Raw genomic sequence first — 26,198 nt, 5'->3', positions numbered from 1 at the left:
AATTGGCATTGAATTCTCTATTTTTCTTAAAATTATAACTTTAACATACTGTATCAATGAAACTACAAAAGATATTATTCTTATTTTCCAAAAATACCTCAATATAAGTGTTCACTATTGATTGATGTACTAGAAAAACCTATCAGAAACAGTCAGGTTTACGTTTACTGCCCACATTATCACCGTTAGTGTTGTACCGCTTTCATAACCGTACCAAGCAGACAAGATGTAATATACACTACCGATCATAAGCATAAGATTGTAACATTCATACTGAATATTGCAGCACCTTGAAAAGTTTTGCATTATCTAGAATGAATATTATTTAGGAATGGCAAAGAGAAATTTCAATTTGTTTTTCGGGAGTGTCATTTAATATGCGGCCATTTGTAACAAGCATTTTTGATTTAAGTTGAGAAAACTTTTTTCTTTAGGTTTTGGGTGATCTGAAACTTAAAAGTGCAATACTCAGTATTGCTGCGATTCCATTCTTCTGGTGGGTAGTGTACATTCGAGCAGTTTGATTTCGGGCAAAATAATCACAGGTCCGTACCACTCAGTAAGTAAGCACCACTCAAAGAATGAGCTACTCGATGTGTGAGTTTCGCAATGAAAGAATCACTCAAACCAAACGTTGTTTACAAAATCGTTACCCTACCTGGGCAGACAAAATCATTGTCTCCAGAAGTGAAACTTCTCCACTCCGTTCCATTCCGCAACAGCAAAATGCAACGACGACCAGACCTTCTCACGTACTATCAAAACGATAGATTTTTATTCGCGGACACATTTTTTAAGATTACAATCCCGAAACACACGATCAATTCAAAGAGTTTCACTCAAGAAAGTCAGTATCGCGAACCGTCGTACTCGAGCAAGAACGTAAATATAAACATCGCTCACATGCAGGGTTGCCACATTACAATCTGCATTTTTCCCTCCCATTTATCTGTATATTTGTATCCTGGAGCAAAAAATCTGTATTTTAAATCTGTATCACTGAAAACTGGAATAATCATGAAGAATTACACAAGAAATGTGAGGAAATATAAATCACTTGCAACTACAATACAGAACTGTTACATCTCATTACATTAAATTTTAAGGTTTTTATTTTTTTTTATTTTCATTTTCGCTCAAAATCTGTATTAATCTGTATAATTTTGGCAGAATTCTATATACAGAATCTGTATATCTGTATGTATTTTTCCAAATAATCTGTAATCTGTATATACAGATTCTTGGTCTCAAAATATCCGAGAAAATCTGTAAAATACAGATAAATCTGTATACGTGGCAACCCTGGTCGCATGTATGCGATGACAGTTCTCTAAAAGTAGTGTTGGTTATGAGTGATCACTGGAAGTAGGTATTCATCTCGCGTGAGCGACGATGGTCAATAAAGTGATCCCGAAAAGTATTAAATGTTTCTGATTTAATATATCAGTGATGTTTGCAAAATGGTAAGTCGACAATCAGGAAGGAGCGTCCAACAAAGCTCTGGTCCTACTTAGCTGACAGTGCAACCTGGGCACTGTTGTCCTTATGACATCAGCTAGATTGAGGGGGTGCGTCCTGAGCGTCTGTTCACCAGGAGGTGCGGCTCAGAAAGCGTCTGTTCTGGTATTCAGCTGCTGAGTATGAAATGTTGTATCACGTCAACTAACCTAAGGTGGCAGCCTCATCAACGTGATGTAGGTAGCACGACCCTGGTAAGGTAGCATACCGAATCTCTCACCTTCCACGAAAAATTGAGAAAGAAGAAATAACGAACGATATTTTTTGACAACCGATTTTGGCACGCGAACTGGAGAAGGGTGGAGTGGGCGTGGCCGCCATTTAAGAAGTGCGGCGGTCTAGTTCTGGAGAACGTGATTTCCGGGCGGTTGATCCCATCGCCAACACTACGTTCAAGTAAAATATACCACGGCGGCGATAAGGCAGAACATGGAGCTGGTTTCATAGTGATCGGGAAACAGATGAAGAGAGGACTTTTTCCGTCCAATCATCGGTAAGAAGAGCCTTCACTTCGTTACAAATAACAACGGCCTACGACTAGTGACTTTCGCTGCTGCCAGGGGGATGCCCATCAGCAGCACATATTTTACATGAAATTTGGAATGTATTCGGAAGCACATCTGGAGGCATTCAAATGATGATATTTTGAACCAGATAGGGAGCCGGATTCTTGGCACTTTTGATTCACTTCGGCAGTGGGGTTTTTTAAAAGGTACAAATCTCATATTTGGCCACAATATGCGTCGTTCTGAAGCGCTTCTTGTTGCAAAGTTTCAGACAATTCGTCCGAGAAAAACCCCATCATGCCAAAGTGAATCATGAAAGTGCCCAAGTGGTTTTGCGTATTCTGGTGGATGGCCGACATTTCTCAGATGTCATCGATGTTAGGAGCAGTGTCGTAAAAATTCAGCCGAATGATACCCGATCAGTGCGAAAACGAACAAAAACAAACTCCGCTAGCAAGAAGCCAGAGTCTATGAATGAAGAGTTGTGCGAAGAGGCTTCTTTGAATGGTTGTGCTTCTTCGTCTTCGAAAATAGCCCCTATCTGTTTTGCTGGTCTGCTCGATAGGTAGACGGTTTGACAGTTCGATAGGTAGAGTTGGTTTCACTCTTCGCGCAACTCTCCATTCATAGACTCTGCAAGAAGCCAATCTGACTTCGAGTGCGAAATCGACAAAAAAGAGAGTGGGTGCAACACACGCACACATTCAGTTTCACCCACTGTTGGTGTCATTTCAAAATTCAGTTTCACCTTGAGGCACTGAAATTGAAAATTGAATATAAAAAATTACAAATGCATTTTATATTACTGGTGTAAGAAAACGGCAATGTGATGCCTCCAGTTTATGAATCATGATTGTCTTTTAATAAAAATATACAACTTTTACAATCGGATGTTTTGTGGGGTATTCTGACGGAAATGATTTTTTTCACTAGTGAAATTGAATTTGCTGCCACCGAATGTCAGTAGGTGGATGAGAATTAGTGTAGAAGAAGTAATTGAAAAACTGAATGCACGTTCTACCAGATTCGTGCATGTATTGACAAACAAACATTCACACAAAGAAGAATTCAACGATGACGGAGCCTACTGAGGATCGGCGTTGTTGATTGTATATTGAAATATGCAGACACTGGTTAGGAGTTTCAGGGGCCTTAAGGGGACACGGGAGACCGTGTTATTTTCCCTATCTTTCGTCTCACTCTAACAATAATCATCAAAACTTTGTGGAAGCAAATCTCGAGTTTTAGTGAACCGATGAAGCTGAAAATTTATCGGGTTGTGCACTATATATATATATATATAGAATCAAAGTGATACATTTTTGCATCGATATATGGAGTGGTTCTTGGGATTTGCTTCTTGAAATGGATAGGGTGATTATGATGACGTCCCGTGCGGCCTTAACATTGACGCGGATCACTATTCAGTGTTGGTATACTCACACTCAAATATAAATCATTGAGTTCTCCCAAGAGAGTCAACTCTGAGATCTGTTTCGCAAAACTCATGCATGAAATTTTGATTTTGAATAATTATTCGCGCACGCTCACACTGTCAAAAATGATTCAATCATAAAATCCATCGAAAATCTGTCAAAACCTAATGTTATTGTTTACATTAGAATGGTTTGTTATATTTCTAGCAGAAGAACAAAGAATATGTGATTTGCGTTCAAAAACTCTGGAAATACAAGCCAATGAGTTAAACGGATGAGCCAAATTATGCATGATTTTTTGGCTGTTGAATTGCGTGAGTTACAACTCAAGCGTGAAAAATATTATGCATGAGAAATGAGAATTTGAGATTTTTGCAACGCTGTCACTACCTCGTTGTCAGTAAAATTCGAGCGCAGTTATCAACTGTAGCGAATTCAACACCACAGCGAACAATGCGATTCAATATCCACCGCTTCTTATCAGACGGTGTTATAGCTGAATACCACCAAAAGCTGGAGGAGTGGATAAGTGAGGTCAATGTGAGCGAAAACATGTCTTTTGCATATTATCATTGAAAAAAAAAAATCATTGGGGGTTGTATACAAGACACGACCGCATGACGTTAACTACGCCATGTGATTCGTTGCATTTGAATTTACACCGTGGTCAATATATTCTCATACACTTTTTCTTTTCTTTGGTATAATTTTACTGAATGTAGGATAATCCGATGTTTTAGTATTTCATTGTAATCTGGTAGTATTATACTAACGTAGAATAGCTTGTTTGATGAATTAGAAAAACTAATTGCTATGATATGTGATGAAATGTCCATTGAAGTCGTGTTTGGCACTTAAAATTAAGTTTTGATCATTATGATGGTTTACAAAGTAAAAATCAGAGCATTCACATTTGCGTTTTGAATAGATAAATATTGATAAAATTTGATGAATAGATGTGCGATAACTGCAGATTGAAATTAGGCTCTGCCTATGAGCGTGCCGCTGGAAATATTTTTCGTAAAGTCTTGAGTTGATGAAATAAGTTTATAATTGAAATATTTCCTGTAGTGAATCAGTTTTATAATACCTTACAAAATATATTATCACCAATGATTTCAGTTAGACAAGCGAAAAGTAACGTTATCTCGAATTTGTATGAGAATATACTGGACACGGTGTAAGTCAATTGTCATATTTGCAACCTTCCTTAAGTTATAATTCAGAATGTAATGGTTTGTGAATTTAAGAACAGTGAGGAGCTCTCAGTTCGAAGAAGTGCTCCAGTCATCGATATCGTCATCGCCACCGTAAATTTCAATTTGTCGTATTGTCAATTCTTTTTTCTCTTGGCATAACGTCCCCACTGTGACAGAGCCTGCTTCTCAGCTTAGTGTTCAATGAGCACTTCCACAGTTTTAGTTAATAACTTTCTTTGCCAAAGTTGCCATTTTCGCATTCGTACATCGTGTTGCAGGTAAGATGATACTCTATGCCCAGGGAAGTCAAAGAAATTTCCATTACGAAATTACCGACCGGGAATCGAACCCAGACACTTTCAGCATGATTTTGCTTTGTAGCCGCGGACTCTTACCACTCGGCTAAGGAAGGCCCCTATTGGCAATTATTCGTGACATATCATATATTGTATGATGTTACGAGAAGTTTTAAGTGATTATAGCGAGTATGTGGTATTAGGAAATATTACACAATCAACTGTTTAGTACACATTTGTTGGCCCTGCCTGAAAAGGGCCGATTGAATTGTTAGATTCGAGTACACAGACACATTTTGACGGCGCACAGGCTGAAATCCTCCTCGCGCGATGAGGTTTGCGGTGGCGATGACGATGAGTTCAGTAGGCTTCTGGCAGCGAGGCTCGGAGCTCTTACCAGCTCGAATGCGAAAATGAAATGAAACCGACTCCGACGAAGAAAGCATGTTTTATATCCTTAGAATAGCAAATGATACTCCTCCCTTTCGTGTTCCTCTCTTTTTGATATATGTTGTTAAATTTAAGTAATATTTGAATTTGCTGAAGTTTTAAGAGTTTTTATTTGCATCCAACTAAACTTTCCTAGCTTAGCGTTTTCGGCTCATTTTGTGCCAAGGGCCCCCTTAAAGACATATGACCCGGGCCCTCCAACGCTCAAATCCGGCACTGACTCGAAAGGTGATCAGTAAACTTGATTTAAAAAGACGCCGACACTTTAATGCTTCCAGTGAATGATTAAGTCCTCTGAAGGAAGCACCACACTAGAAAACGGACTAGCTTGCATCGCCCAGTGGCACAGTCGAAATACGTTCTTGACGAAAAGTTTTCCGGACTGAAGCGTGAATCGAACCCACACCCCTTGACTCGATGCGGCTAAATGCTTGGTAACACTAACCGCACGGCCACGAAGCTCACATTGCATTGATTGCTAATCCTCTGTGTCCATTATCCACGTGGTCATATTTCGTTTGAATTTCTGACGAGAGGGGGGAAGCCCTCGTGGTTATACGTCCAAATTTTTTTCTTCAAATTTGTGTGGATTCTAGTCATTGGCTAGAAATACACCCCCCCCCCCCCTCCCTATTAATGACCACGATGTTTATGGACGACCCCTGTTGTATGATATTCATATTAGTGAAAACCTTATTCATTGATGCACATCTCTTACAAAGTCGTTGCAACTTTAAAACGGCAATTGTTCTGTACAGGTACATCATCAACATACCTGTTTATCATATATTTTTTATATAGCAGACCCTGAGGTAATTCTGGACCTCTTAAGTCTCTCGCAAAAACCTTGATGGATTGTATTATTTGATTATATTTCTAATATTATTGGCAAACAGTACCAATTATCAAGTTGGAGAGAATCATACGCCGAGCACAATCGGATATAGGAGAGCAACTGGAACCAACGAGAAACATCGAAGTAACTGTCAAGGGAGAAAAGGTGCCGGATTTGGTGAGGTTGTACGACGGCCCACTGAGAGCACAAACAATGTCGGAAGTGTTGGAGATTTGGACATTCGCAGAAGGCCTGCAGCGGGAACAGCAGGTGCGGGAAGTGTGCAGGGGAACACCCACAAGGAGTCCTCTGTACAAAAGACGATAAATGCATTAACTGTGGAGGCAAGCACCAAGCACCGTAATGCAAACGGAGGAAGAACATTCGGAACACGATGAGGATGGAAAAACTGAGCTACACAGAAGCTGAAACGCACTACCCGAAGACATCGAATGCGTTCGCTCTTTTGGACATCGACTTAGAAGAGAAGTTTCCAACGCTGAATAACGGCAAGGAGCAGAATGCAAGGGATAAAACGCGAAGGTCAAGCAGTAGATTACAGAGGACTCAGAAGGGATCGAGGAGAGTCAGTGATAGTAAGGAAGAGTGGGACCATCTCCCACTGAATAGGGAAGAGCAGAACAACATCACCATCGTTATCGAAACGGTTCTAGCGAGGGTACGGGAGGACTTGATAAAATAGCTGAAGCTAAGGACGTGGCTGAAATCACCAGTGCTGTAAAACGGTGAACAGAGTCTGTTCATGCACACCAGAAAAATGCCACCGCATCGGTGGTTCATTTTGTGCGATTGCGTTCTTGCTTTCTTTGCTCACGATCGCCCGAACACATATACTGTAAAGGGCATCGCATCATTTTATTTTGACATGCAATCACGCTTCCGATTCCGTGTGATATTTCTACAATAACACCACATATCGGTCAATTTTCTCAATACTGTCGTACATTAGTTTGTAATCTATCTATTATAATCATAATCCATTCAATTATTCACAAAAATAGCTATGAACGGAAATAAGAACGGCTGTGAGCAGACTCTGCTCATCTAGTAATCACGCTCTTTTTACATTTGTTTTGTTCTGGTTCTCCGATGCAAGAATCTGTTACCAAATCGGTCGCTGTTGGTTCGTGAGCGTGTGAGCGTGGATCCTGCTTAATATTGGTTCATTTTGCGTAAACGGCATGATTCTTTCCACCACTGGAAATCACTCATCGATTTGAGGAACGAAATAGCAAACAGGACGATGGGAGGAATGAACGAGAGGGATACATATCAGCATGTTGTGTTCGGAAGGACCAACGAAACCATAGAAAACAACCCAGAATCGCAACACCAAAGAATAGATCTAAACAACAAAAATGGCGAATAAAATTGTTGAGCTTATCTCTTAAAGAACAGAGAATGGATGCGAAGGAGTGGGAATACTAGTAAGACAAGGAATCGAGATGAAGCCATTAATTTTGCCAGAATTCAACGTCCTGGAGTCCTTAGGTGTGAATACCATCCACGGAGGAGAACCAGTCAATCTTATGTTAATATACTTACCAGAAAGCAACATCAACCGAGCTAGTGAGGATCTAAAAAGCTGTTTCAATGGTTGGAGTACTTAGAAGGAGATATTGTAATCGGAGCAGACCTCAACGCCCACCACAATAGTTAGAGTCCGGAATGTGCCAGAAGCAAGATCGTAGATTAGTTGATAGTAGAATCCAAAATGATTCTTCTAAAAGACGGAAGCTCAACGATGTGCCTGGCCCCAGCGAATCAGCGATAGATTTGACGATAGAATGAAAAGTTTTGTACGAAGAATTCGGCAGTGCGAATTTAGCAATTAGAATAGGAATAGGTGAAGACATTCCTATAATCGAGAGGGCAATAAAACGAGTAAACCAAGAAAATACGAAAGAGTTACTAAACGATATTAGTACTCAGTTTATGTATAACCCGAAAGAAATGCAGATGATCTTCGAAGAAACGCAGGATATTCTTTAGAGTGATGGACTAGCGCATTGATGAGACTCTACAACATCCAGAGGGCGGGGCTGAGTAAGTGCAATCGGAACAAATCAGAAACGAACTTCATAATTAGATCTGCAGAAAAAGCGAGCAATTTTCAAAAAAGAGTTCAGGAAGATAAAGCGACGATACATCGAGCAGCTGTCAGAGTAAATCGACGAAGATACACCTCCCTGACAAATTTAGAACATCTTCAAGTGGATCGATACGTCGCTGACAGGAAGCGGCAGCAGGAGTGAAACGCCGAGTCATGAAACGGAAAGCACTTTCATGAATCACTATTTTGGAGGAAAACTTACTGAGATACACTGTCCTCCCTGCAACTGCATATTGTACCTAGGAATGCTTTCGGATGTGTTTCTAACCGAAAGGATTCCGGACAGGAGGAGATTGACGTAAATTAAACCAATCCCGAAGCCAGGAATTGACTCTACGCTACCAAATTCGAAAAGACCTATCGCATTAATGAACATAAACCCAAAATTAAACCATGCAGCAGTAAAAGACAAGCTGACTGGAATTATAGACATCAAAGAACTAATGCCGGAAACCTCTTTTGAATTCTGGTGCGGTTGATCAGCAGCCACAAGCGTAAGTTATGGTATCAACGATCACGGAAGCCAAAAAATAGAACCTCGAATGATACCTTTGCATGTACAAATCTTGATGCGCTCGGCTCAGATACCATTCGGTCTAGCGACGTTACCATCTTTTTCGCTGTCATAACCCCGTGTTCTCTGCGTCATGTAGGTGTTCATCGTAGTGCTGCTTTCAATAGTGGTCGAAGTCAATGTAAGCGTCACGATAGGTTTTGATGTCGGTTATATCGAAGAAGTGTCGTTCATCAATCAAAATACGGACGTTTTGTGATTTCGTGTGTTGTAAGTGGGTTGGGTACTACAAAAAGCTAAATTCTTGAAAGAGGTGAAATCAAGAAGTCGTAGGCCGTTCTCGTTCTTCAACTACAGTATAAACTACATCTTCTCGCAAAACTGAGTATTTAGATCTCTTATGATGATCTTGATGTCATGGCTTAGCTCTAACTCGTGTTCGAGTTACGCTTCAAAAGCATCTTATCTTCACCAGTGCTTCCGGAGTGAGTGCTGTGAACCATTGATCCTTGCTAATACACTTCCTGCAATGATGCCAAACCGTGGTCTCTCAGCACATTGGTGAGTAAGCGTGTACTTTCGATTAAGTTAAAAGATTATTATTTTTATTTGGTTGTTTTATCAACTAACTTGATTCAACCCCGCCAACAATGGTTCACCAATTCGCTCTGTTCATGGCCGCTTCGCTCTATCCTCGATTGCGACACACGCTCCCTAGTTCCTGGTGCACCTGGTCAATCCAACTAGCCCCACGCCTTCTTGGTCCGAACGGATTCATGGCAAACACCATCTCTACAGGGCTGATGTCCGGCATTCTTGCAACATGTCCTGCTCAGCGTATCCTTCTAGCTTTAGCCATCTTCAGGATACGTTCGCCGTAGAGTTGAGCGAGCTCGTGGTTCATTCTTCGCCGCCACATACCGTTCTGCTGCACGCTGCCGAAGATCGTCCTTAGCACTCGGCGTTCGATAACCCCAAGAGCTTGCAAGTCCTGCTCGAGCATAGTCCACGACTCAAGCCCGTAGAGGACTACCGGTCTTATAAGCGTTGCACTTGGTGCGGGGGTGAATCTTTCTTGACCGCAGTTTCTTCTGGAGCCCATAGTTCCACTGATGAAGCGCCTTCGTATTTCCAAAAACTAACATTGTTGTCAGCCGTCAGCAAGGATCCGAGGTAGACGAACTCGTCCACCATCTCGAAGATATCCTCGTCTATCGTGAGACTGCTTCGTAGACGGGCCCTGTCGTGCTCAGTTCCGCTTACCACCATGTACATACTTCGTTTTTCAAGCATTCATCATTAACCCGACTCTTGTTGCTTCGCGTTTCAGGCGGGTGAACAAATCTTCCACCGTTACAAATTCTCTTCCACTACTATACATGTCGTCCGCAAAACAAACAAATTGTCCGGATCTCGTGAAAATCGTGCCTCGACTGTTAAGTCCGGCTCTCCACATGACACCTTCAAGCGAACGCCAGGCACGAAAGTCCATCGCCCTATTGTAGTCCCCGCCGAAACTCGAACAAACTGGAGTGTTTACCAGAGACCTTCACGCAGTTTTGCACACCGTTCATCGTTGCTCTAATCAATCTTGTGAGCTTCCCGGGAAAGCTGTTCTCGTCCATGATCTTCCATAGCTCTGCATGGTCAATACTGTCGTATGCCGCCTTGAAATCGATGAACAAATGGTGTGTAGGGACCTGGTACTCACGGCATTTCTGGAGGATTTGTTGCACGGAAAAGATCTAGTCGGTTGTCGAGCGGCCGTCGATGGAACCTGCTTGATAACTTCCCACTAGCTCGTTTGCTATAGGTGATAGACGACGGAAGAGAATCTGGGATAATACTTTGCAGGCGGCGTTTAGCATAGTGATTGCACGATAATGTTCACACTCCAGTTTGTCGCCCTTTTTGTAGATAGTGCATATAACGCCTTGCTCCTACTCCTCCAGTAGCTGTTCTGTGTCCCAGATTCTGACTATCAGCCGATGCAGACAAGCGGCCAACCAGTTCGGCTCCGATACCATCCTTGCCAGCGGCCTTGCTCTTCTTGAGATATTGAATGGCTTCTTTAACTTCCCCCATCGTGGGAGCTGGTTGGTTTCCTCTGTCCGCTGTGCTGATGTAGCCATCGCCTTCGCAGTCCTGATCTTGCGTGCTTGTGTTCTCTGCGCCATTCAGGTGTTCATCGTAGTGCTTCTTCCACCTTTCGATCACCTCGCGTCTGCCCTACAAGATGCTCCCATCCTTATCCCGGCACATCTCAGCTCGCGGCATAAAGCCTTTGCGGGATGTGTTGAGCTTCTGATAGAACTCCTGCATTTCTTGAGAACGGTATAGAAATTCCATCTCTTCCAGGCGGCGCTTTTTGTCCCGGAATAGGCGGGTTTGTTGTTTCCGCTTCAGTCTGTATCGTTCCACGTTTTGCCGCATACCATTCTGCAGAATTGCAGCCCGCGTTGCATTCTTCTCATCCAAAACCTCCTGGCACTCTTCGTCGAACCAATCGTTTCTTGATCTCCGTTCCACATATCCGACAATGCTTTCGGCAACGTCGTTAATGGCTGCTTTGACTGTCCTCAAGCAGTCCTCAAGAAGTGCCCTATCGAGCTCGCCCACATCCGTTAAAGCTGCTTCAAGATGTTGCGGGTATTGGCAACATCTGGTTGTTTTAGTCGCGCTAGATTGTACCGAGGCGGGCGTCGGTACCGTAAATCGTTGATGACGGATAGATTTGGGCGCAGTTTCACCATCACCAGATAGTGGTCGGAGTCAATGTTAGCGCCATGATAGGTTGTGACGTTGGTTATGTCGGAAAAGTGCCGTCCATCGATCAAAACATGGTCGATTTGCGATTCTGTCAACTTCAGGTGTACCGATACGGGAGGCGAAGTTTAAAGATTAACAGCTCCAAAAAAAGCCAAAATTTTGTGTTTAAATATAAATAACTGATTTACCAAATTCAAATTTAGAACTTCAGAGGTTGTAGAAGATTTGTATTTTTCCTGAATTTTTCAACTTATTAAACTTGTGATAGGACAAAAATATCTTTGATAATGTAGTTATGAGTGCACACATGCTCGTACAGAATTTTTTACGGAAGCTAATAAAGAGTTATGCTGTAACAGCTTTATTAAATCAATGGTTGCACTTCATTCGGTATGGCCTTATTTTTACTCTAACTATTTATGTTGGTTGCTGTCGAAGAGCTCAGACAAAATGTTCACTACTGTGGATGGTTTGCTCCAGTTCCACGGTTATGAATTGCGACGACAAACAACGCTCACTAAAGACTACCTTACTGAGAGCTAGAAGGTATCTTACACACGGTAGTTGTCAGGCAAGCTCATAAAGCAAGCGAGCATAACGCGTGGCTTTCATGGAGTTGCCTAGAGTTTCCCATCAGCAATGGCGGTGCCCTAGACGAGAATGTAAAATCATATTTATTTCTATTTTTCACAGCAACCTCCACCACCGTCACTTTAGTTTTGGTTTGGCGAGAATAGCGAAAATTATGCAAATTGCGGCAAGAAGTAGCGAACCATTCTTGGTACTCGGTGAGACGATAAACGGGAGAGTCATGTGTGTGTGTATTCACGTCCGCTTCGGGGGAGGAAGGAAATAATATTTCATAAATAATATTGCATGTTTGGATCTCCTTTGGCTGGGAAAACGACAGCCCACATAGTTGGAAAGTGTCTTCTCCAGACGAATAAATGCAACAGTCCTGCGCTTACAGGGTTTCAGTGTTTCAGTTTCAGCTTGATTGCCTGATGTCAAGGACTGACTCATTCTCTGCTACCTAACTGTAACGACACAGCTCGAAACAGAATTGGTATTTCATTTATGGTCATGACGTAGTTGCATGCCGAATGCCAGAATAAACGGGAAAGTAGAGCAAACATATCCAACGGCAAATGCAATTTAGAAATCAATTAGAAAATTCGAAATATGTTGAGAACACTCCTATTGCCAAGCAGTTTGAATGGATTCTATTTGAGAATTTGATGCATTTTGACATTTAGTGATATCGATCGGTCGATATCGAATACGTTGGAAAATCTGATTGGATTCGATATTTCCCAACACCTGATTGCAGACGTGAGAATCATCAAACCGAACGAGGCACGACAGGTTGAAGCTGCTTCTAAGAGTTATGAGGTGGAAAATGTGCCACCATCATAATCCACTTCACTTGTGCAGTCCCGTCTTCTCAAGCGTATTGAGCAGGTGCTGCACAGTAAGGATGATTGCTAAGGTGGGACACCGCTGCCATACCGTTCAGGATTGTGAATCGTCAATCACATTTTCAAACGTTCTTGAGTTGAAGCGAGTAGCGTAGGAGTTGAGCCAGTTTTTTTTTCTTTTGACTGGTGGGGTTTTGAGACGTTGCATGTCTAGCGTGGTTTTGAAGGGGTATCAAGCTTGATTGTGTAAAAAATTGCATTGGCATACATTAGCATGGATTGTACATTAATCAACATTGGGTTTAATAATCCTCCAGCATATTCTTCTTAGTTTCGGGTGCACAGTTTATTCGTAGCTTAAAAATCAGAATACTCTGATGGCTTGTCTCCATTGGGACGGTTTTCGTATGGAGTTTTGATCTCTTACAAGCTGTATAACCACCGTTCTCTACTAGCCTTCGTGGATTATCGTAGATTTCTAGGGGTGTGAAGAAAACAGGTCATTATATACTACTAAGGATATGGGAGGAAGAAGAACTGCCTGCTAGCTGGATGGATGGCCTAATTTGCCCTCTCTTCAAAAAAGGGCATAGATTGGAGTGCGACAATTACCGAGAAATAACGCTCCTCAATTCGGCGTACAAAATAATATCACGTATTCTGTTCAACAGATTGAGACCGCTTGAAGAGTCCTTCGTCGGCGAATACCAAACTGGTTTTCGTGAGGGCCGATCGACGTCGGATCAAATGTTTACCCTGCGGCAGATCCTTGATAAATTCCGGGAGTGCAACTTGCAGACTCATCATCTGTTCATTGACTTCAAGGCGGCGTACGATTCAGTTAAAAGAAACGAGTTGTGGGAAATACTGATGGAACATGGTTTTCCGACGAAGCTGATTAGACTGATTCATGCAACGTTGGAAGGATCGGGTTGCGGATAAGATTTCAACATCCTTCATAACCTTAGACGGATTGAAGTAGGGCGATGCACTTTCAAACCTATTGTTCAACATAGCGTTAGAAGGAGCAATGAGGAGAGCTTGCGTGCATAGGAATGGCACTATTATCACACGTTCGTATATGTTCCTTGGTTTTGTGGACGATATCGACATAATCGGGATTGATTGCCGAGCCGTGGAAGAGGCATACGTGCCTTCTAAAAGGGAGACAACGCAAATTGGGTTCATTATTAATACCACAAAGACAAAGTACATGGTCGCTGGTAGACATCGTGGGCCCATAGGTGATTTTGTTAGTGAGGGTGTGATATTTTTGAAGTAGTTGAAGAATTTATGTACCTTGGAACTCTAGTGACTTGCGATAATGATGTTACTCGCGAGGTAAAAAGGCGTATTGCAGCTGCGAGTCAGGCTTTTCACTGACTTCGTTATCAGCTAAAATCCCACAGCTTACAGACGAAGACCAAACTCGCGTTGTACAAGACTCTAATTCTTCCGGTAGTTCTGTACGGCCACGAATCTTGAATGTTGAAAGAGAGCTTTTGGGGTCTTTCAACGTAAAGTGCTGCGAACAATACTCGGCGGTAAATTGGATGATGACATCTGGCGGCGTCGCACAGTGTTTCGTCCCTTGGACAAAAGCCAAAAATCAACTTTCATATTCGACCGAATCAAGTAGGCCATGATGTTAACATATGTTTTGAGCGTGTAGTACAGATATTAGAAAGTTCGTGCAGTTTTCAAAACAAACCAAAACACCACGTCTTGACAAGTTGTTTCATCGTTCTATATTATTCATTGTTTTCGTGTCAATCCAGTCCCTCTACAATTCGCTTCATTCCCATCCTTAATATATTTTCATAATGAAAACCGTTATGGACCGTATTGAAACAAGTAAGTAGGAGTCATTCCATTCAATTTTCTGTAGTATATTTTAACAATTGTTGAACAAGATGCTTTCGAGCTACATGCTTTTAAATACAGAAGAAAATTAAAACACTTATCCTCTTTTTGCTCATACAAAAAAGTACCTCAAAGTACCTTTCTGAAATCCACTTAAAAATAAAATTTGAAGTATTTTTTAAATTCTAGAAGTCATTCCAGCTGCATATGTTTGCCAATTGTATGCCATCTTATGATTTTTAGGATATGCTGTCACAACCATCAAAAAAGATTATTTCGAGCATTAGTTTTCTGCCGCTCCACCCAATCGGAAAAAAAATGTTTTTAATTTCATGTACAGTTGTTATGGCACTGTTTCTTTTTCCAAGATATTTGAGAACGAGCTAAAGACGTTTTGCAAATTTTATTGTTGCAAAATAAACCACATGTGGGCTAAATGTGGAAGATCATGCAAAATTTTCGTGAAGCAAAACTCCGACTGGTTAGCAAAACCAGTTCAGCTCCCGTGCAATCAGGAAACTGACGATGCAGATATTTCCAGCTCGGCTGCAAAGGCTGGCATGGGGCCTCACAAACCGTTCAATGAATGTTCAAGAAAAACTAAAAAGGGACGTGTTGCAGATCTTATCAACGATGAGCTCACATTAACTGACAATTCTCAAATTCTTCGAGTGGGGATCAAGTACAGGTCATGACTGCAGCACAGGCATTATAGCTTTGAACATTGATTTAGATCTGTCGGAACGAAAGTAAAATTTGCTTCGAACCACTTTGAACGAATTACATCCGAACTTGCTTCCTAGCCTTTATGCGCTAAAGCAAAAGAAACAATACATAATTCCGAAACCGATTTTTGCATCAGAAACAGCTGCTACAGTCGATCTACAACAGCTCATGAATTGTACTGCATCCAGTATCATGAAGGATATCTCGTTGGAAGCTTCTACTGCTGTAAACTGGTTTGAAAGTGGGGCTTCGATGGAAGTTCAGGACACAGCATGTACAAACAAAGTTTGCTGACCGGAACCATTGCGACGTTCCGTTGAAAATGATCGAATCAAAAGAAAATAAAAACCCTTTGGTCAAAGGACATTTCAATTTTCTTTTGTAGCAATAATTCAGTTCTCGGATGATTAATAGCTCGTAAATGAATTGTGTTGCTAATAAAAAGACACTTTATTCAACCTTTTTTATTGGATTTCATTTTTTTCATTGGAATAATCCGTACTTCAATATTTTTATAAAAAGTTAGTTATTCAGACACTTTTATGGTTACGCATGTCACATACGTTCATGCAAACGACTCAAGTACTTTTTCATGCATTTTTATTTTGAACATTTCTTCCAAGTGAGCATTGTTCTATGGTGTCAACTGTAAAATTTGATGTATAAGCCACTCATGCAATTACTGATGTAATATGCGTCATTTATGCCAATAATGAGTTTTTTTTGTGTATAATGAGATCCTCCTCAACATCGTAGGGCAAAACCGTATATGACTTTTGTCCCCAAGTGCCATACGTTCGAAGCACTGTGCGTCGCATGAATCACGAGTTATACTAAGTCTGTAAAGAAATAGATATTGTCAAGCGTATTAAACACGGCAGGCTGCAGTGGGCTGGGAATGTAGATCGCACGTCGGAGGAACTTCAAGCTAAACTAATATTCAGCAGGGAGAGGCCGTTACCTCCGTGGAAGACCGCGCACCAATTGGCTTTTTGCAGTTGAAGAGGATTTAAGGTCGCTTAACGATCAGGGCGACTGGAAGCGATTGGCCCAGGACCGGGTCCAATGGAGAAGGCTTCTTCATTCGGCATAGATTCATCGCAATAGCAAAGAATTGTTGCGCATCAAGTGTTAAGTGTCAAGTAAGAACCTTTAGCATATTGACTAATATTTTACTGAACAAGCTTGTGTCGAAATATTTTCCCATTTTAAGTTAGGGTAGGTGTACCAGTTATGGACATAATGGTTCTCAATTTCGCCAAATGGGAAAATTTGATTATTTTCAAATTTGCAATCATTGTGTGTGTTTAAGTAGTTTGATATCAATATATTGTGATGTTGGAACATTCAAAAATATTTAAAATGTGAAAGTTTTCGAGAAACCACATATGGCCAAATAGAGAACCACTATAGCCATAACTGGTACACTTTCCCTATAACAATTTTCAAATTGATTGCCTTAAACGAACTTTTGTCCCACTGGTGGTGCAAGAGTTCGAATCTAGTGTGGTGCAATAAATCGCTGGTCGAAATACAAATTATCGATTCTTTTATGACAGACATGTCGTAAACTTATGTTTTCAGATAAATACAAACAAAATGCCCCCCGAAAATTGCGCATAACAAACTTTATTGTAATATGCCCAAAAATAGCATTTTTTCGTTAACTGTCTTGATACCATTGCCTGGCGTATTGTATAGCTCCATCTTCCTTGGTCTCTACCGATTTTGTACATGATTCTTAATTATTTTTTGTTTTGAGAAAAGATCTTTGGTGATCCATAACTGTGGGTGACTATACAACACGTTTTCTGCTTTCAAATGATACACCAACTGCTTGTTGGTTTTCTAGATACGTCAGCTCCTAATAATTTAGGGGGCTTTCCTTAGCCAAGTTAGAGTCCACGGCAACAAAGCACAGCATTGCTGAAGGTGCCTGGGTTCGATTCCCGGTCGGTCCAGGATCTTTTCGTAATGGAAATTTGCTTGACTTCCCTGGGCATAGAGTATCATCGTTTTTGCCACACGATATACGAATGCAAAAATGGCAACTTTGGCACAGAAAGCTCTCAGTTAATAATTGTGGAAGAGCTCATTGAGCAGTAAGCTGAGAAGCAAGCTTTGTATTAGTAAAGACCTAATGCCAAGAAGAAGAAGAAGAAGAAGAAGAAGAAGAAAAACTGTTACACTCTTCGAATATGGTTCGATCGGCTTATTCGGGTTAAATCCAAACACTGTACAAGCTCGAAGAAATTGGCTTCAAGTTAGACGACGAATGACTTTCGCTGATTATGCTGAGGGGGTTACTTCGCTGCGTCAGGACTCAATCTGATGGCTAACGTGGTAAGGCGGCATCCAAAAATTACGTAACGCTCCAGGGGTAGGGGGGAGTAGGCTCAAGCGTTACGAGTCATACAAAAAGCGTGACGGAGGGGGGAGGGGGTCAAAAATTTCCAATTTTAGCGTTACGTAATAAATGGACGCTGCCTAAGGAAGCTCCGATGAAAATTACAAACGAAATTTCGAGGGATATTCCGAAGAAAATTCCAGAGGAAATTGTAAAAGAAATTTCGAAGAAAATTCCAAAGAAAGCTCCAAAATAAATTTCGAATAAAATTCTGATGGAAGCTCCAAAAGAAATTCCGAAGGAAACTCCGAAGGAAATTCCGTAGAATTTTAAAAAGTAAATTCTAAGAAAACTTCGAATGAAAATCCTAAGGCAATTTTCAAAGATGATACTGAAAAAAAAATCCGAAGGAAGCTTCAAAAGAAATTTCAAAGCAAAATCTGAATGAAATTTCAAAGAAAATTCCAAAGAATATTCGAAAAAAAATACAGACAAAATTCTATATGTAATTCCAAAGGATGCTCCAATGAAAATTTCGAGGGAAATTAAGAAGGAAATTCTTTAGAAAGTTCCAAACGAAATTCCGGTATTAATTACAAAAGAAATTGAAAAATAAATTTCAATGGAAATTCCAATGAGAGTCGCGAAGAAAATTACAAAAGAAATTCCAAAGAAAATTCTGAAGGAAACTTCAAAAGAATAACTAAGGATTCGGATTTACCAATGTAAATTCCGATGGGAACTCCAAAGGAAATTCCGGAAGAAATTGAAAATGTAATTCCTGAGAAGATACCGAGGAAAATTGCAAAGTAAATTCCAAATATGATTCCAAAGAAATTTCCGTTGAAAATTTAAACAAATCCAAAGGAAATTTCGAAGGGAATTCCAAATAGAAAAGGAAAATACGAAGAAAGCTCCTGATAAGATTCTTAAGAAAATTGCAAAGGAAGTTTTAATTGTATATCCAAAGTCAATTCCGAAGAAAGCTCTAAAAAAAATTTTGAAATTCATAAGAAAATTACAAAAGAAATTCCGACGGAAACTTCAAAGAAATTTCCGAGAGAAATTCCAAAGAGAACTCCAAAGGAAATTCCGGAAGAAATTGTTAATGAAATTCCGAGGCAAATTACAAAGAATCTCCGAAAGACATTCTGAAGGATATTCCAAAGAAAATTCGGAAGAAAAGAATATTCCAAAGGGAAGCTTATAAAAAAACTCCGAAGTAGATTCCAAGTGAATTCCAAAAGAAAATTTCGAAGGGTTTTTTAATTGAAATTCCGAAGTAAATTCCTAACGGAATTCCAAAGGGACTTTAAGAAATTCCAAAGAAAATTCAGGAGAAAATTCCAAAGAAAACTACAAAAGAAATACAAAAAAAAATCTATTTGAAAATCTATATAAAATCCGGAAGAAATATCTAAAAAAAATCCAAAGAAAATTCCGAAGGATTCTCGAATGGAAATATCGGAGGAAATTCGGAAGAAGCTTAAAAACAAAATTTTTAAAAAATCAAAAATATATTCTGAAAGAAATTCCGAAGAAAATTCCAGAGAACAAATAAAGGAAATTCCGAAGAAAATTCTAAAGAAAATTCCGAAGGAAGCCTCAAAGGAAATTCCGAAGGAATCTCCAAAGGACATTCTGAAAGAAACATTCAGGGAAATTTCAAAGAAAACTATAAAGGAAGTTCCAAAGAAAATTTCGGGGGATTTCAATAGGAGATTGCGAAGAAAATTAAAAAAGAAACTCCCAAAAAAATCCAAAAGAAATTTCGAAGAAATTCCAAAGGAGTTTCCCGAAAGAAATTGCAAACAAAATCCAGAAAGAAATTTAAAATAAAACCCAAAGGAAATTTCAAAGAAACTTATCGAAGGAATTTTCCAAAGGAACTTCCCGAAAGAATTCCCGAGTTAACTTCCCAAAGGAACCTCCTGAAGCAACTTCTTGAAGGAAATTCGTAAGAAAATTTCACAACAGGAACTTACCGAAAGAAAAATTCGTCGGAATTTCCTTTAAAATCTTCGAAGCAATTATACACTGCCAGAAGGAACTTCTAGAGAAACCACCTTGAAGAACTTCCTGATGGAACTACGAACTTGATAGGAGGACGAACTTTTCCGTTGAACATCTGGAGGTGGAGGGTTTCAGAAGAAACTTCTAAGTTTATTATTATCGCGTTGAAGAGGGCAGCATCCATTAATTGTTGTTTTTTTTAGTGAATATATTATCCCAACCAAAACAGAGTAAATATATATATTCATGTAAACCTTCTTGATTTTGAACGCTTTTAATTTCCGATTACCACGATGTTATGAAAGATTCTTGAACGTGAAAAATTGATTACCAGCGTGCAAAACTGGACTTTGCACCTTCTTCACAGCGTAAAATACGATTTATGCACGTTTGTTAACCCTTCTAAAAGGATATAAGATTTCTGTATACAGCCATTCCATGAAAAACCGATCTAGTGGGTCTCCGAATTCCGTGAAAATTTGCTATTTTTTTCCTTATCCAAAATAAGGATACACGTATTTTTGGATTTTTTGATTAGTATGACCATTTCCGAAATAGGGTGACCAGAAAAATCGCGATTTTGCAAAATTTTTATTTAAAAAAAAAAATTATAACTTTTGAACCGTTCGACCGATTTTCAATCTTTTTGGACGAAATGAAGGCTAAGGATTTTGACTTTTCAGGAAAAATATAAAATTTCACAAAAATTGTGTTTTTACATTAAAAAAACTCAATAGTTTCGTTTTTTCGTGTTTTGAAGGCCTCGGGACCGAAAGGGCTATCGCTGTTCTCATTTTTTCTTGAAAGTTCAGAAAATTTTACGTATACTGTCAAATTTTCAGCGATGTATGTTTTTTAGTTCTTGAGATATATTTTTTTTGAAAATAAAAAATCAGTCATTTTTTATCGGCACACACTGTAGGTCTCAGCGCATTAGATTTGTAATGATAAAAAATTATAACTTTTGAACAGCTTAACCGATTTCCAATCTTTTTGTATGGAATGAAAGCATGCGGCGACGGACTGGTATTGTTCCCCCAACAATGGGGTGGAATGGGGAGCGTGGTCCAAAATGGAGTCTGGGACCAACGCCCACGAGGCGGTGGCTTGTTCGACGGGAGTGTCGTCTTTTCTCGTGGCCACTTCCGATTTGGACCTGCCCGTAATAAAAACCTTCGTTCGAAGGTTTTGGCCTTCGAACAGAAACACATTTTCTATTTAGAATCACATTGTGTGGATACTAGCATCACTATATTACCTGTACTACTAAAGCTCACTTTTTTAGCTGCCTTATATTTTATCTTTGCAAGTGCACTCACTGTGCCACTATGGGAGGGAATTAAATTTAATTTAATTTTCTATTTCGAATTCACAAGCGGTTTACCGTTGCAATTGAACTATCACACAATTCGCACAATTGAATTTTGGAGTTGGAATATTTCCTATTGTTTGAACTAACTCACTTTAGGGTCGATTTAGGAATGATCGTTTGCCTGCCTTTGAGGTTTCAGTAGACCTCTGGAAAGGATTGCGCCAAAGTGTGTCGCCTCCTGATTGGTTAATCCAGTTAATTAATTTGAGAGAATTCTGAGAGTAGCATTTCTGTGCTCAAAAATAAAAAGCAAACGGTTCGCGTGGCTTGGTTTCTGTCCGTGCTAGAATAACAGTCGGACTAATTTGGATGCGTTACGTGAGGTAACGCTCAATTAATCCAGATTGAGTTATGAAGCGCTTTGAGCTGAATTGCTTCGGACCACTTCTAAGACTTCGCTACGCGAGCGGTTACAATTATCGTCATTCGTGAGCTGCCGAATAAAACAACACAAGCACAGCTTGAGAAAGACTCACCACTTTGAAAGATCCAATTCTCCGCTCCAATACCAATTTGTCACAAAAGAATATATTGAGAAACATATAAAATATACGTCTTCCAAACTTTTTTTGGCAACACTCCTGTTGTTAGCGATTTTTTGCGCATAGACACTAGGGTGCGGCTTATTTTCCAAAAGTTCTCAAAACCAAAAATTCGTGTGCCTTTCTGAATTCAAATCATATTAGAAGAGAAACCGCAAAGTTTGAGCCAAAACTATTAAGATTTTTATATTTATTTATTCACCGTCATTGACTTCAGGTCACACAGACTGAAAACTTAATGTTATGTACTCTACTTAAATTCTATCTCTTATCCTATTAACAATTTAGGGGTGGCGCATGCGTCTTGAAGGTGAATTTCCAGTTATAAAAAATGGCCTTCAGTGAAGTGACCACAACTTCGATTATTTCTCACCAGTTTCAAAACTTTTAGCATCATTATTTTCAAAATTAAATTTATGAAAACTTTGTAGAACATCAAATTTGTCTTAAATCGAAACAAATCTTTGTTAAAAGTAGTTTTCTCGAAATTTTTCTTCATTTTACTGGAAAATTCATATTTGTTCGACCATAACACTCAACCTATTTCAAATATTTGTACAGTCGAAGCTTGCTATAACGACATGGCAAGCGAGCGTCGTAATAGAGAAATGTCGTTAGGGGCCATCCATAAATGACGTAGCATTTTTTCACTGATTTTTTACACCCCCCTCCCCCCTCGTAGCATTTTGTTACAAATGCTGATACCCCCATGGAAAATACGTAGCATACCAAGCAAAACACCCACCACCCCCCCCCCCTATAATTATTTTTATTTGTTTTCCTTTAGCAATTGGGTTAAAACAAAAAAAAAAAACTTCACTACAAAGTTTGATATTAATTACTGACTAAAACGTAAGAATTATGTAACGAATAAAAGTTTGATTTGCAGTAGCGTTAAAAATTATTTGGAACAACAGTTTAGTTGTTGGCTAAATTGTATTACTTTTGCTGTTGTTACCTTGAAAAACAAGTTAACAGCTGAAAATATAGAAAAAAATGAAAAAAATCTTTGATTGAATTGATGTAGCTAACAGTAACGAGTTAGGGTATAATATGTTGAAAAGAAATTTCGTTATTTTGGAGGATTGTTTTTTAAATATTCGTTGTTATGAAATAAATTTCGATGAAAATGATCAACAATATACCGTTTTGTCTCAAATTCCGAACAGACTCATACTCCGAACACTCGGTTTTTGTATGGCGATTTGGTTGAAATGTTTCGCTGAAAAATGTCACCAAATAACAAGGAAATGGCAGTCAATTACAATTCAATTTTAACGTTTCCAATATATTTTTTACTGCGGGAGTAGTGATGACTCTCGAGATTGAGACCAGTAGAACAAGCTTAGATATTTTTTTGCGAAATTATTCATTTGATTCCGATTTCTTCGTGCTGTTCGGAATTTGAATCAAGGTGTTTGGAATATGAGACAGGATAAACACAGTGTTCGGCATTTGAATCAAAATGTTGTTCCATACTTTTACGTTAAAACAATACTAAAATTTATTAAATCATCAATGGTACTCCCAACAGCTAAAAATTAGACTTTGCGAAGAAATTAAAAATTTCACAAATATCAGCCAATATATGCCAATCAGATGCATTTGAAGTCACTGTTGGCCTTAAGTGTTCGGAATATGAGTCAAAACGGTAGCTTAATTTCAAATGGACATTCGTCATAATTATCCAAATTTAAATCCACTTAGCAATCAAGTGCCAGATGTAGAAATGATTACTCTTGTAATATTTGGAATTTTCAGAAAATCTTAGCGATTATTATACAAACTATTCATCTTTATTAATGTTTCAGCTTAACTTCATTATCGTTCCCCATACTGGAATAATCTTACATAACCTATTACGAAAAAATTGAATACTATTAATAATCTTTCTTCAAATTACCGAGTTATAAAGAAAATTGAATAATAGAACAATTTTGATAACACTCGAATCTGTTGTCCAGGCTTTTCCACCAAGTTGTAATCAGGCTATTCTATCAAGAGCATTGATATATCAAAACAAATCGATGAGTTGATTGAGTGGAGATCATCTGCAACATTGAGAGCATAATTCACGGAATAAATATCTTGTTTTAATGTAATATTTGCCAAAACTAACATATGTTTTTAAGAAAAAAGCTCTTACTGAAAATATGTAAAAAAAACTAAAACAATGTTTTTCAATTTGTTAAAGCATTGATTTCTTAATTATTAACTTATATTTTAATTTGTTTATTTACACATTAATTTATTAAGACATGAATATAATGTTCACATAATTATTTAAAGCATTAAAAAATCTGTTTGATTGCACTGCAGAAAATCTAAAATTTCTTAGAATTTTTTCAATCTTGTCATATGAATGTTTTGAAGCTGAATCAACATTTTATAGCCCAACTTTATAAGTCAAACAAAGAAAAAATAAGTTTGATTAAAAATAATTGTATGTTATTTTTTTCAGCGCCTCTCATCTTACCGGCGTGATTCAAAATGCTACGTCCACTAGCTAGGACCCCTCCCTCCCCCTCGTCACAAATTCGTGAAGACCCCCCTCCTCCCCAAAAAGCTACGTCATCTAAGGACGACGGATTATTTATGTTTTCTCGCCAAAATTACATTTTCCTATAAAACTTGTGTTTGTGGACGGTGCCTTAGTCTGCATAAATTTAGTGGCGTTGTATATTCAATTTGACTCTCTGCTATTCTTTTTATGCAATTCTGTTCTCAGTGTAGTCTGTATTTTTCTACAATGGCTTTTTCAACAAGTAGAACATAATGAGTGACGTTTAATTTCAGGGGTTGTCAGCAAATACGAAATGTTACCAATACATAAACTAGTTATTGCGCAGTTTTGGATTGCCGAAGTGAACATTTTTGTTGCCGACAATAGTAATTGCATTGCCGATAAAAGAACAAGTGCCTCGTGACTTTGGTGAGGAAAAATAGAAGATTAAGTGAATAAAATAGTGTTTTGTGTATAATATTGCTGTTTGCGTTTGACGTGCAAATCCAGTCTAACTGAGATTCAAATGCGGTAACACAAAGTAACCAAAGGATACTTAGCAACCATGATGCATATCACCGCCAACCTAGCAAAGATAATCAAATTTTGACTTCGCCTTCCTTGTTGAAAATCTTACCGCATTTGGTGTTCCCGTATTTGATATTTGCATTTCAAACGCACACAGCAATAATAAACAAATGAAGAGTGCTCAAGTGTAGTTAGGGACTGTCCATTAATTACGTAAGGGGTTATGGGGGGAGGGGGGGGAGCTTTGAGATTTCTTACGCGCCATACAATTTATTTTGGATTTTCATACAAAAAATCTTATCATGGGGGGAGGGGGGGTTGAAAAATCCCGAAAATTGTCTTACGTAATTAATGGACCGCCCCTTAAGGTGTCTGCTGCTAATTGTTGTGCTCTATTGTTGCATAAAATTGCCCTCTTAAAAGTTCAGCTGCTTAGGCTGCCGACAATACGTAATTTCTCCTATGTATTCACTTCTTCTTCTTTCTGGCGTTACGTCCCAACTGGGACAAAGCCTGCTTCTTATACTAGTGTTCTTATGAGCACTTCCACAGTTATTAACTGAGAGCTTTCTTTGCCGATTAACCATTTTTGCATGTGTATATCGTGTGGCAGGTACGAAGATACTCTATGCCCTGAGAATCGAGAAAATTTCCTTTACGAAAAGATCCTCGACCAGCGAGATTCGAACCCACGACCCTCAGCATGGTCATGCTGAATAGCTGCACGTTTACCGCTACGGCTATCTGGGCCCCTGCCTATGTATTCACATTATGCTTGATTTCTAATCACTACTCTTTCGATCCTGTTTCCTAATTGCTAGTAATTTACGTTTTTCATTATTTTCCACACGTTTTGACAGCTCTCGACTACCATTCTTCCATGCGCTTGTGTTTAAAGTTTGAGAAATTGGAGAATCCAGCGTAGCGCGATCAGTGAGTGGAATTCAAATATCAGTGTCGCCGCTCGGTGGCCAGTGAGTGAAACTGAATGTTCTGTTGTTGTCTGTACTTTTTGCCGCTGGCGCCAACTGTTAGCATTTAAGAACAAAATAAACAGTCGTTTCCCTATTGTTCGCGAATCAAAATTCATTTTGAGAATTTTCCCACTTTTACTGATTCACTTCCGAACATGATGTTTGTCGTTCTGAAACCGTTCGGGCATTGTTTGAGCGAAAAATAATAGCGCGAATGCGGCATGATTCAAGTTGATCGCTAATTGTAACAACATC

This window comes from Aedes aegypti, chromosome 1 (genome assembly GCF_002204515.2).
Source record: "Aedes aegypti strain LVP_AGWG chromosome 1, AaegL5.0 Primary Assembly, whole genome shotgun sequence".
Lineage (NCBI taxonomy): Eukaryota > Metazoa > Arthropoda > Insecta > Diptera > Culicidae > Aedes > Aedes aegypti.
This window is presented reverse-complemented; position numbering follows the sequence as displayed.